Source organism: Triticum aestivum, chromosome 1A (genome assembly GCF_018294505.1).
Source record: "Triticum aestivum cultivar Chinese Spring chromosome 1A, IWGSC CS RefSeq v2.1, whole genome shotgun sequence".
Taxonomy (NCBI): Eukaryota; Viridiplantae; Streptophyta; class Magnoliopsida; order Poales; family Poaceae; genus Triticum; species Triticum aestivum.
Window position 1 is genome coordinate 336,854,080 of NC_057794.1, and position 13,253 is coordinate 336,867,332.

Sequence of the window (13,253 nt, forward strand, 5' to 3'; positions counted from 1 at the left end):
CTGAACATATGATCTTCCACCAAGTAAACCAACTAGCATCAACTACAAGGAGTAATAAACACTACTAGCAACCCACAGGTACCAATCTGAGGTTTGGATACAAAGATTGGATACAAGAGATGAACTAGGGTTTGAGATGAGATGGCGCTGGTGAAGATGTTGATGGAGATTGACCCCCTCCTAATGAGAGGATCGTTGGTGATGACGATGGTGATGATTTCCCCCTCCTGGAGGGAAGTTCCCCTGGCAGAACAGCTTCGTCGGAGCCCTACATTAGTTCCGCCAAGGTTCCGCCTCGTGGCGGTGGAGTTTCATCCCGTGAGCTTGCTTATGATTTTTTTTCTTGACGAAAGACTCCATAGCCAAAGATGGGCATCGGAGGGCCACCAGGGGCCCACGAGACAGGGGGCGCGCCCCCCACCCCCGTGGACGGTGGGTGGCCCCCCTCTGGTACTTCTTTCGCCCAATATTTTTTATATATTCTTAAACGTGCTCCCGTGAAGTTTCAGGACTTTTGGAGATGTGCAGAATAGGTCTCTAATATTTGCTCCTTTTCCAGCCCAGAATTCCAACTGTCGGCATTCCCCCTCTTCATGTAAACCTTGTAAAATAAGAGAGAATAGGCATAAGTATTGTGACATAATGTGTAATAAAAACCCATAATGCAATAAATATCGATATAAAAGCATGATGCAAAATGGATGTATCAACTCCCCCAAGCTTAGACCTCGCTTGTCCTCAAGTGAAAGACGATATCGAAAAATATGTCCACATATTTAGAGATAGAGGTGTCGATAAAATAAAATATGGACATGAGGGCATCATGGTCATTCTTAGAACAGCAACATATATATATATATATATATATATATATATATATATATATATATATATATATATATGATCTCTTATGCTAAAGTAACCATTCATTCACATACTCAGGTATGAATCAGAAACTTCATTGAAAACTAACAAACTATGATCTCAGTCATTGAAGCAATTGCAATTTATTGTAACACAGGAAAGAGTCAATATAAGAGCTTCTCAGCAAGTCCACATACTCAACCATTGTTTAGTCTTTCACAATTGCTAACACTCACGCGATATTTATGGTTATGAAGTTTTAATCGGACACAGAGAAAGATAGGGGATTATAGTTTTGCCTCCCAACCTTTTACCTCAAGGGTAATGTCAACAATAATAGTTCATGAAAACCCACATCCAATTAGCCATATATATCAGGATCTTTCCAACACATTGTGCTTGCCAAAGGATAAAAGTAACAAGGAAAGGTGAAGATCACCATGACTCTTTGCATGAAGTATAAGACAAGAATAAAATATAGGCCCTTCGCAGAGGGAAGCAGAGGTTGTCATGTGCTTTTATGGTTGGATGCACGAAATCTTAATGCAAAAGAATGTCACTTTATATTGCCACTTGTGATATGGACCTTTATTATGCAGTCCATCGCTTTTATTTCTTCCACATCACAAGATCGTATAAAGCTTATTTTCTCCACACTAATAAGTCATACATATTTAGAGAGCAATTCTTATTGCTTGCAACGATGACAACTTACTTGAGGGATCTTACTCAATCCATAGGTAGATATGGTGGACTCTCATGGCAAAACTGGGTTTAGGGATATTTGGAAGGACAAGTAGTATATCTACTTGGTGCAAAGAAATTGGCTAGCAAGAGAGGGAAAGGCAAGCTTAACATGTTGGATGATCCATGACAATATAATTTATCTCAGATGTAAGAAAACATAACCCATTATGTTGTCTTCCTTGTCCAACGTCAACTCTTTAGCGTATCATACTTTAGTGAGTGCTCGCAATTATAAAAGATGTCCAAGATAGTATATTTATATGTGAAAACCTCTCTTTCTTTATTACTTCCTATTAATTGCAACGATGACCAAAACTATGTTTGTCAACTCTCAACAACTTTTAGTCTTCATACTCTATATATGTGAAGTCATTACTCTCCATAAGATCCATATGATCTCCTTATTTCTTTTTATTTCTCCTCTTTTATTCTATTCCCTCAAGATCATAGCAAAATAATCAAGCCCTTGACTCAACACTAATCTTAATTATATATAGCTCACAGACTCGATTACATAGAAGGATCATAAAGCAAAACTAAAACTAGATCATACTAAAACTTTATTCTACTAGATCAAGATATTACCAAAAGGATCGAACTAAGAAAAACGGTAAAGATAAAAGTGATGGTGATACGATACCGAGGCACTCCCCCAAGCTTGGCAGTTGCCAAGGGGAGTGCCCATACCCATGTGTTTATGTTTACTTCTTCGAGGGTGGTGATGATGGAGTTGTTGATGGTGTGTGCTTCTTCCTTAATTTGCGCTTGAGGATAAAATTTTGCTCCCTTAGGTCCTCGATCTCCCGCTCAAGGCTTAATACCTTTTTGCATAGTTCTTGTTTGTTCTTCTGCAAGAGACGAAAAGGGATAAACTCGCACTACAAAAAAAAATACACTTCCGTGATGATATGTGTTTGTCACAGTAGGTCGCTTTTTTTGTCATGCATGTACATCCATGACAAATTTATGACAGAATCAAGATAGTCATACCTGTGCTGTCGTAGAAGTTTTCCATGACATTACCAAAATTATCATCACGGAAGTGTCCACTTCCATGACAATAAATCACGCGTCACAGAAGTGCTTTCGTCAAGGGTGACCGACACGTGGCATCCATCGTAACGGAACGCCATTAAGCTACCGGGTCGGGTTTTGGATCCGATAACCCGTTAACAGCCACGACCAATGGGGATTTTCCACGTGTAAAATCATCATTGGCTGGAGGAGACACGTGTCAACTCATCCAATGGGCGAGACGCGCCTATGATATGTTGACACATGGACCGGCCCATCAAGTTTAAATGGGCCGGCCAACTGAAGGCCCACAAGATTTTGTGGACCATAATGGGCCGGCCCAGCTAAAGGCCCACGAGATTTTGCAGACCATAATGGGCTGGCCCAGCTAAAGGCCCACAAGATTTTACGGGTCATAATGGGCTGGCCCAGGTAAAGGCCCATAAGATTTTTGTGTGCCGTAATGGGCCGGCCTAGGTAAAGTCCCACAAGATTCTTGCGGATCATAATGGGCCGGCCCAGCTAAAGGCCCACGAGATTTCGCTGACATTAATGGGCCGGCCCAGCTGTAGGCCCACAAGATTTTGAGTACCCTAGTAGGCTGGCCCATTAACTGCCTGCCATGTTTTGGGCCAAATGCTGGTCCATATTTGATCCGATCCATTAATGGCCTGCCACGCTCCGGGCCTAATAGTGGCCCATATGAGATCTGGCCCGTTAAAGGCCTACCACGTTCTGAGCCAAATTACGGCCTAGATCCGGCCCGTTAAAGACGCTTTGGGCTCAAATATGGCCCATATCAGATTCGGCCCGTCAACTGGACACTATGCTTTTGGGCCCACTTGCTAAAGGCCCACTTAGTAATTCCGCCTGATATTAGTTTTGGCCTATTAAGGGCCCGTTTTAACATTTCGGCCATATATTAATTTCAGCCTGTTAAAAACCCGTCATATAGTTGGGCCTAACTACGGCCCTGTTTGCATCCGGCCTGCTCGCAGCCGATATCTGATTGGGCCAAACAAGGACCGAGACAATTTTTCGGGCTGTTAAAAGCCCGTGATTTGATTCACACAATCATGGGCCGGGGTTCATTTCGGGCTGCTGCTGGCCCGTGAGCTGATCGGCACGTTTCAAGCCCAACCTACATCGTGATTGCATGACGGCCCGATTATGTACCATAATTTTACGGTTTGGCCGGTTTACTACGAAGACAGGATATATATACAGTAAAGTAACTACAACATCATGAATAAGAAAAAACCTAGACTATACAATAAAGAAATTACGGCATATTACATCCACTGGGCATCAAAGTTCGCCACTATGATAATAAACCACAAGCAGATAGCAGATTACATACACTGGGCATCAAAGATCGCCACTAGTGCAAATGAACACGCCGACAAAATAATATACAAAACCGACAGCACTTTAATAGAGTTCAAGAAAGGTTAGCCCTGCTGGGGAGCTGCAGGGCAAGCAGCAGAGCAAGATGATGAGACTGCACTTGTTCAACACTTGTATCTTCCTCACTCTGAAAGATAAACAAGCAGACAGATGACAGGTTTTGCACATAAAAGTATCAGTGCTGACAATTCATCACATTTCTTACTGACGAATAAAGTGACACAGTTTAAATTTGCATTAACACAATATGGTATTGTTCAGGTCAAGACATGGCAGGAAATGACATTGTGAAGGAGTTGGTAGCTTCACGACACCACTGGATTACAGATCAAGAACTCATAAGTATCAATGGTTAGTGTGCTGTCAATTTATACCATTTCAGATTGGCAAACAAAAACGGTTTTAATAATAGTAGAATGATATGACATTGTTCATAGTTAAGACATTGCAGAATATGACATTGTGCTGTAGTGGGTAGGTTCACCACACCACTGGATTACAGATAAAGAACAGAAGCATACATGCAGTGCAAAAGAAGATCACTTGCTCTATATAGTTTAATTTACATGGTATGAAGAAGGAACTTGGTTGTACAACTGAAAACTTAAATTAAGAAAGGACGAACTTTTGTTTATGAACTACATATAATAAACTTTAAACAAGCAATTTGATGCAAACACCAAAAATAAACAGTTGTTGCAGTCATGCCTAACCAAATATATACAACAAAGTTTGAAGGCTTGAGATGGACAAACTTACATTATTGGTGAAGATAGGCTCTATAAAGGCCTTGTCCATGCTGATGGGGGGGGGGGCAATTCAAGAAGTTTACCACAGAATCTTCTTCAAAAGCATTGAATTTATTCTACATTTTGTTAAGAGTAAATATAGATGTGATAATATACAAAAAAATGGAGAATATTTAACATAAGATGTAGAGTGATGCTACATAACCAAGTAGCTATAAATGTAAGTGCAGCGATACAGGCAAAAGGTACAACCAAGGGCAATGCACAGCTAAACTTCTTCAGTACCAACCTTATGGTAAGAGTAAATATAGATCTGATGTGTAGAAAATGGAGGGCAAAGGAAAATAAGCTGCAGAGTGATGCTACATGAACAACTACCTGTCATTATAAGTACACTGATAAAGGACATCATGTACTTACAAGAGTAATGCAGAGCTAAAAAAATATTGGCATTGGATATATTCTACACTAATGTAACCATTCATACAGATCAGATAATTTGGAGCGAACAATTGATAAGCAATCTATCATGCATACTGCTGTCACATAATGAACCAGGTATGTATGCAAGTACAGTGATACAGGACAACAGGTACTAACAAGAGAAAAGCAGCGAGCAGCATATTTGTGATATCCTATTGTTCTTGTCAAACCGGAGTTCTTCTTCGAGCAGATTTCCTGCAAAAAAGATCCATAAGGCACATGCGGAAAAGTAGAAGTTCAAATTGTCATGTGATTTCATAGACAGTACCTCATCCTGGGAACGAGACCAGTGAATAACAAGGTTTTTTCCATTCAATGTCTTCTAAATTTAGCACAGGAGACTTCACCAGAAATTCGTTTATAGACTTGCCATCAAAGTGTGATTTCCTCAGGTAACACCGATACTGCTGCAATGCTTCCTTGAAAAGCACAAGCAAGCTTTGCTCGTCATGACTATCCAGATTGACCCTTGCCTAGTTACAACAATGTAATGTAAATCATTGATGTGTTCAATCAGCAGAAAATAGGAAACTAATAACCATGAATAATAGCACTTACACGTAAGTTGGACAGGAAGATGTGAAAATGGTGTTTGTCTTCACAATAATCTTCCCATGATGGGAATATATGCATGTAGTCCCTAACAACATTGAAGCATTGTCTTTTAAAATGGGAATAAATGGAATGGGGTTCCAATCTGCAGGAATTGGCCGTCTCTGCAGTTGGGATAGGTCTTCGGCCGGTGGACTTGCTATACTTTTTACTGGAGTGGGATTTTTCTGTGGTACAGCTGGTGCTATGGCAAATGAAATCGGTATACCTTTTGCTGGAGTGTAGGTCCTGTGTGGTAGGGCTAGTGGTGTGGCCAGTGAAGTATGGGTACAGTCTGCTGGAGTCGGTCCTACGTTTTGTGTCACTGGTTGTACAGCCAATATAAGTGGGGTGCTGTCTGATTTCTCCGGCACCACCATGTTTTTTCAAGGACTTTTCTGGTGCTCCTTCAGGTTCGGCAATCACCCTCTTCCTTTTTGATGTCTGATGCACCAGAACAACATTTGAGTGGAAAAACATGGTATGATGACAGATGGAATATGTATTGGTAATGGATGGGCATGGCATCTCGACATATATATGATGAGTAAACTAAGCAGATGGTGGCGCAACAAAGTAGAAGAAATGCAAGACAACATATGCAAGATACGCGCAATCAATAAAACCTTGCCAAATTAGAACAGGCACCTTGACGGGTGAATAGGATAGGCCATCTGCCTTTGACTCCTCGAGGTTAGAATAGTCATTAGGATGATTTTCTGAACAAGAATCAATAGGTGGGGAGCATACGAGTTTCATTGCTTCTAGAATGGCACTCAATGCCTTGGTGCCAATTTTGTAAGTCATTGCAGTGTTCCACAATATTCTTCTGATGCGCGGATTCTGATATTCACTGTAATTGCGTATGATATCTGAGAACCATGAAAACATAAATAGTTGTGAGATTATCTTTGTAATGCAGATGATATTCTAATATAGGGGCGCCCCTATAAACACTTGTGTGCTATCACTGGATTCTGATGAGAGAGCTCATGTGTGCTGTAATATGGTGCGTGCATTTATATAATCTGGCACAAGTACACAAAAAATAGGCTCCAGAAGTAAGGATAGCTGGCAGATGATAGGTTCATAATATAATGTATAGAGAGTTTATTGCCAAACCATGATAACAAGAGCACACAACAACTAGGCAGATCATAGTGTACATAACAGGGGTACACCATAACCAGGATATATAAATTGGGAAAGTGGAACTGGCTGGAAATTACGGTGTTGTATTGCTGCTAGTAATTGAAAGCCTATCGATCACGTACAGGCCAGCTCTATCAGCTGTTAGACTGCAGATGTCCCTGCTCCCCTTCCTGGCAAGGAACATACTATGCTTCCCATACAGAACACCGCACGGGCCGCCGGCCGAACCACCGGCCCCACCACCTGTGTTCCTCCGCCACCCCCACCCCCACCCCCGCCCCCACCCACATCGAGTTTTCTTTGTTTGACGAGGCCCCACCACCGCCACCCACAACCACCATCCCCACCCAAGCCCCTTCGATCGCACCGACGAACTCCGGCGAGCTCTGAAAAATCGACTGACCCAATTTTGAAATTTAGTCTACTATGATTTAACTAGTGTGGAATATAAAAGGGGAAAACCATGAGCATTGCGAGTATGGTGTTGAGCGTGCCATGGCGGATCTGAAGGTGCAAACCGGACAAAGGCAACTTCGCAACCAAGACAAGAAATCAGAGTAAAGCAGTGGCGATCTATTTTCTTGCTGCGATAAATAAGTTGAGCAGATACAAAAGAGTACCACCTCTGGTGCGGCGCCGTGTATGCATCTGCTGAGAATTTGACGGTGCTGCAGTAGCGATGGCTGTCGACGGCGTGGAAGCAGATCTAGGAGGGTAGACGGTGGCGGCGGGGCGCGGTGGACGAGACGGCCGTAGGAGCGGTGCCGGCAAGGTGGACGACGGCGGGGATGAAGCGAGAGGACGGGATGCAAGGATCCCGGTCCGAAGCCATGGATGAGAGAGGTCGATCTCTTGTAAAGGACGGCGGCGTCGGAGTATCAGCTCCGGCATGGTGGAGGAGGACGGCGGTGGATGGGGTGGCAGACGGCGGTGGCGAACGGAGGAGGGTGGGGTGGAGAGGGTGTTTTGGCGCCCACGGAGTACGAATGGTGAAAAGGGAGGTAGAGAGGAAGGGGGAACCATGTATTCAGGGCGCGCTTGTCTCAAATGCGAGGAAATTTACAAACTTAGCCCCCGTTTCAAATTTCTACCACATCACAGCAACACTAGTCAGTTGGGGATAGGACGGTAATCTTGCATACACCGAATATTTGCCGACGAGAGTTTTGAAGGAAATATGCCCTAGAGGCAATAATAAAGTTATTATTTATTTCCTTATATCATGATAAATGTTTATTATTCATGCTAAAATTTTATTAACCGGAAACATAATACATGTGTGAATACATAGACAAAAACAGAGAGTCACTAGTATGCCTCTACTTGACTAGCTCGTTAATCAAAGATGGTTATGTTTCCTAACCATAGACATGAGTTGTCATTTGATTAACGGGATCACATCATTAGGAGAATGATGTGATTGACTTGACCCATTCCGTTAGCTTAGCACTTGATCGTTTAGTTTGTTGCTATTGCTTTCTTCATAACTTATACCTGTTCCTATGACTATGAGATTATGCAACTCCCATTTACCGAAGGAACACTTTGTGTGCTACCAAACGTCACAACGTAACTGGGTGATTATAAAGGTGCTCTACAGGTGTCTCCGAAGGTACTTGTTGGGTTGGCGTATTTCGAGATTAGGATTTGTCACTCCGATTGTTGGAGAGGTATCTCTCGGCCCTCTCGGTAATGCACATCACTCAAGCCTTGCAAGCATTGCAACTAATAAGTTAGTTGCAGGATGATGTATTAAGGAAGAAAGTAAAGAGACTTGCCAGTAACGAGATTGAACTAGGTATTGAGATACCGACGATCGAATCTCGGGCAAGTAACATATCGATGACAAAGGGAACAACGTATGTTGTTATGCGGTCTGACCGATAAAGATCTTCGTAGAATATGTAGGAGCCAATATGAGCATCCAGGTTCCGCTATTGGTTATTGACCGGAGACGTGTCTCGATCATGTCTACATAGTTCTCGAACCCGTAGGGTCCGCACGCTTAAAGTTCGGTGACGATCATAATTAGGGTTTTTGTGTTTTGATGTCCCGAAGGTTGTTCGGAGTCCCGGATGTGATCACGGACATGACGAGGAGTCTCAAAATGGTCGAGACATAAAGATTTATATATTGGAAGCCTATATTTGGATATCGGAAACGTTCTGGGTGAAATCGGGATTTTACCGGAGTACCGGGGGGTTACCGGAACCCCCCCCGGGGGTTATTGGGCCTACATGGGCCATAAGTGAGAAGAGGAGGGCCGGCCAGGGCAGGCCGCGCCCCCCTCCCCCCTGGTCCAAATAGGACAAGGAAGGGCGGGCGGCGCCCCCCTTTCCTCTTTCTCCCTTCCTCCTTCCTTTTCCAACAAGGCAAGAGGGGGGAGTCCTACTCCCGGTTGGAGTAGGACTCCTCCAGGCGCACCCATAGGACCGGCCGCACCTCCCCCTCTCCCTCCTTTATATACTGAGGCAAGGGGGCACCCCATGACACACAAGTTGATCCTCGTGATCGTTCCTTAGCCGTGTGTGGTGGCCCCTTCCACCATATTCACCTCGGTCATATCGTAGCGGTGCTTAGGCGAAGCCCTGCGTCGGTAGAACATCATCACCGTCATCACGCCGTCGTGCTGACGAAACTCTCCATCAACATTTTGCTGGATCGGAACTCGAGGGACGTCAACGAGTTGAACGTGTGCAGAACTCGGAGGTGTCGTACGTTCGGTACTTGGATCGGTCGGATCGGGAAGACGTACGACTACTTCCTCTACGTTGTGTCAACACTTCCGTTGCCGGTCTACGAGGGTACGTAGACAACACTCTCCCCTCTTGTTGCTATGCATCACCATGATCTTGCGTGTGCGTAGGAATTTTTTTGAAATTACTACGTTCCCCAACAGTGGCATCCGAGCCTAGGTTTTATGCGTTGATGTTGTGCACGAGTAGAACACAACTGAGTTGTGGGCGATATAATTCATACTACTTACCAACATGTCGTACTTTCGTTTGGAGGTATTGTTGGATGAAGCGGCCCGGACCGACATTATGTGTACGCTTACGCGAGACTGGTTCTACCGACGTGCTTTGCACACAGGTGGCTGGCGGGTGTCAGTTTCTCCAACTTTAGTTGAACCAAGTGTGGCTACGCCCGGTCCTTGCGAAGGTTAAAACAGCACCAACTTGACAAACTATCGTTGTGGTTTTGATGCGTAGGTAAGAACGGTTCTTGCTAAGCCCGTAGCAGCCACATAAAACTTGCAACAACAAAGTAGAGGACGTCTAACCTGTTTTTGCAGGGCATGTTGTGATGTGATATGGTCAAGACATGATGCTAAATTTTATTGTATGAGATGATCATGTTTTGTAACCGAGTTATCGCTAACTGGGAGGAGCCATATGGTTGTCGCTTTATTGTATGCAATGAAATTGCGCTCTAATGCTTTACTTTATCACTAAGCGGTAGCGATAGTCATGGAAGCCTAAGATTGGCGAGACGACAACGATGCCACGATGGTGATCAAGGTGTCGCGCCGGTGACGATGGTGATCATGAAGGTGCTTCGGAGATGGAGATCACAAGCACAAGATGATGATGGCCATATCATATCACTTATATTGATTGCATGTGATGTTTATCTTTTATGCATCTTATCTTGCTTTGATTGACGGTAGCATTATAAGATGATCCCCCACTAAATTATCAAAGTATAAGTCTTCTCCCTGAGTATGCACCATTGCGAAAGTTCTTCGTGCTGAGACACCACGTGATGATCGGGTGTGATAGGCTCTATGTTCAAATACAACGGGTGCAAAACAGTTGCACACGTGGAATACTCAGGTTTAACTTGACGAGCCTAGCATATAACAGATATGGCCTCGGAACACGGAGACCGAAAGGTCGAGCGTGAATCATATAGTAGATATGATCGACATATTGATGTTCACCATTGATACTACTCCATCTCACATGATGATCGGACATGGTTTAGTTGATTTGGATCACGTGATCACTTAGAGGATTAGAGGGATATCTTTCTAAGTGGGATTTCTTAAGTAATATGATTAATTGAACTTAAATTTATCATGAACTTAGTAACTGATAGTATCTTGCTTGTCTATGTTTGATTGTAGATAGATGGCTCGTGCTGTTGTTCCATTAAATTTTAATGCATTCCTCGAGAAAGCAAAGTTGAAAGATGATGGTAGCAATTACACGGACTGGGTCCGTAACTTGAGGATTATCCTCATTGTTGCACAGAAGAATTACGTCCTGGAAGCACCGCTAAGTGCCAAGCCTGCTGCAGGAGCGACACCAGATGTTATGAACGTCTGGTAGAGCAAAGCTGATGACTACTCGATAGTTCAGTGTGCCATGCTTTACGGCTTAGAACCGAGTCTTCAACGACGTTTTGAACGTCATGGAGCATATGAGATGTTCCAGGAGTTGAAGTTAATATTTCAAGCAAATGCCCGGAGTGAGAGATATGAAGTCTCCAATAAGTTCTATAGCTGCAAGATGGAGGAGAATAGTTCTGTCAGTGAACATATACTCAAAATGTCTGGGTATCATAATCACTTGACTCAACTGGGGGTTTATCTTCCTGTTGATAGTGTCATTGACAGAGTTCTTCAATCACTGCCACCAAGCTACAAAAGCTTCGTGATGAACTATAATATGCAAGGGATGGATAAAACGATTCCCGAGCTCTTCGCGATGCTAAAGGCTGCGGAGGTAACAATCAAGAAGGAGATCAAGTGTTGATGGTCAACAAGACCACCAGTTTCAAGAAAAAGGGTAAAGGGAATAAGGGGAACTTCAAGAAGAACGGCTTCATGATGAACTATAATATGCAAGGGATGGATAAAACTATTCCTGAGCTCTTCGCGATGCTAAAAGCCGTGGAGGTAGAAATCAAGAAGGAGCATCAAGTGTTGATGGTAAATAAGACCACCAGTTTCAAGAAAAAGGGCAAAGGGAAGAAGAAAGGGAACTTCAAGAAGAACAGCAAACAAGTTGCTTCTCAGGAGAAGAAACCCAAGTATGGAACTAAGCATGAGACAGAGTGCTTCTACTGCAAGCAGACTGGTCACTGGAAGTGGAACTGTCCCAAGTATTTGGCGGATAAGAAGGATGGCAAAGTGAACAAAGGTATATGTGATATACATGTTATTGATGTGTACCTTACTAATGCTCGCAGTAGCACCTGTGTATTTGATACTGGTTCTGTTGCTAACATTTGGAACTCGAAACAGGGGCTACGGATTAAGCGAAGATTGGCTAAGGACGAGGTGACGATGCGCGTGGGAAATGGTTCCAAAGTCGATGTGATCGCGGTCAGCACGCTACCTCTACATCTACCTTCGGGATTAGTATTAGACCTAAATAATTGTTATTTGGTGCCAGCGTTGAGCATGAACATTATATCTGGATCTTGTTTCATGCGAGACGGTTATTCATTTAAATCAGAGAATAATGGTTGTTCTATTTAGATGAGTAATATCTTTTATGGTCATGCACCCTTGAAGAGTGGTCTATTTTTGATGAATCTCGATAGTAGTGATACACATATTCATAATGTTGAAATAATCAAAAGATGCAGAGTTGATAATGATAGTGCAACTTATTTTTGGCACTGCCGTTTAGGTCATATCGGTGTAAAGCGCATGAAGAAACTCCATACTGATGGACTTTTGGAACTACTTGATTATGAATCACTTGGTACTTGCGTGTCACATCCCTAGTTCTGGTATGCACTAGGCTAACCTTTCATGTGAGCATCATGTTTAAATTTCAATGAATTTGAATTGGGGACTGTTCAAACCCTAGCACCGGATCAAATCAAATAGGTTCAACATAAAATCATTTTCAATAAACCCAAATTGCCCTTTGAAAATGTTCATGATTTATGATAAAGGTGAAAACCTCTGCCAAAAATGATGAGCATATTTCTTGGACATTTTTGGATTTTTGAGTTAAATTATATTGTATTTGAATTGGAGCATTTAATGCCTATAAATATTTTAAATGCTTCAATACTTCTGAAAACAATTGGAGGTTGTTGGAAATAATTCAAATAGTGCCCACAATTTTTGTCAGGATTTTACAAAATGAGTTAGTATTTTTACTAATTCAAAACAAATTAAAATAAATAGAAAACAGAAACAAAAGTAGAAAGGCAGAGAGGGAAAGAAACCCACCTAACTTACCGCAGCCCATATAGCCGGCCCGCTACTGTGCAGCCCACCTG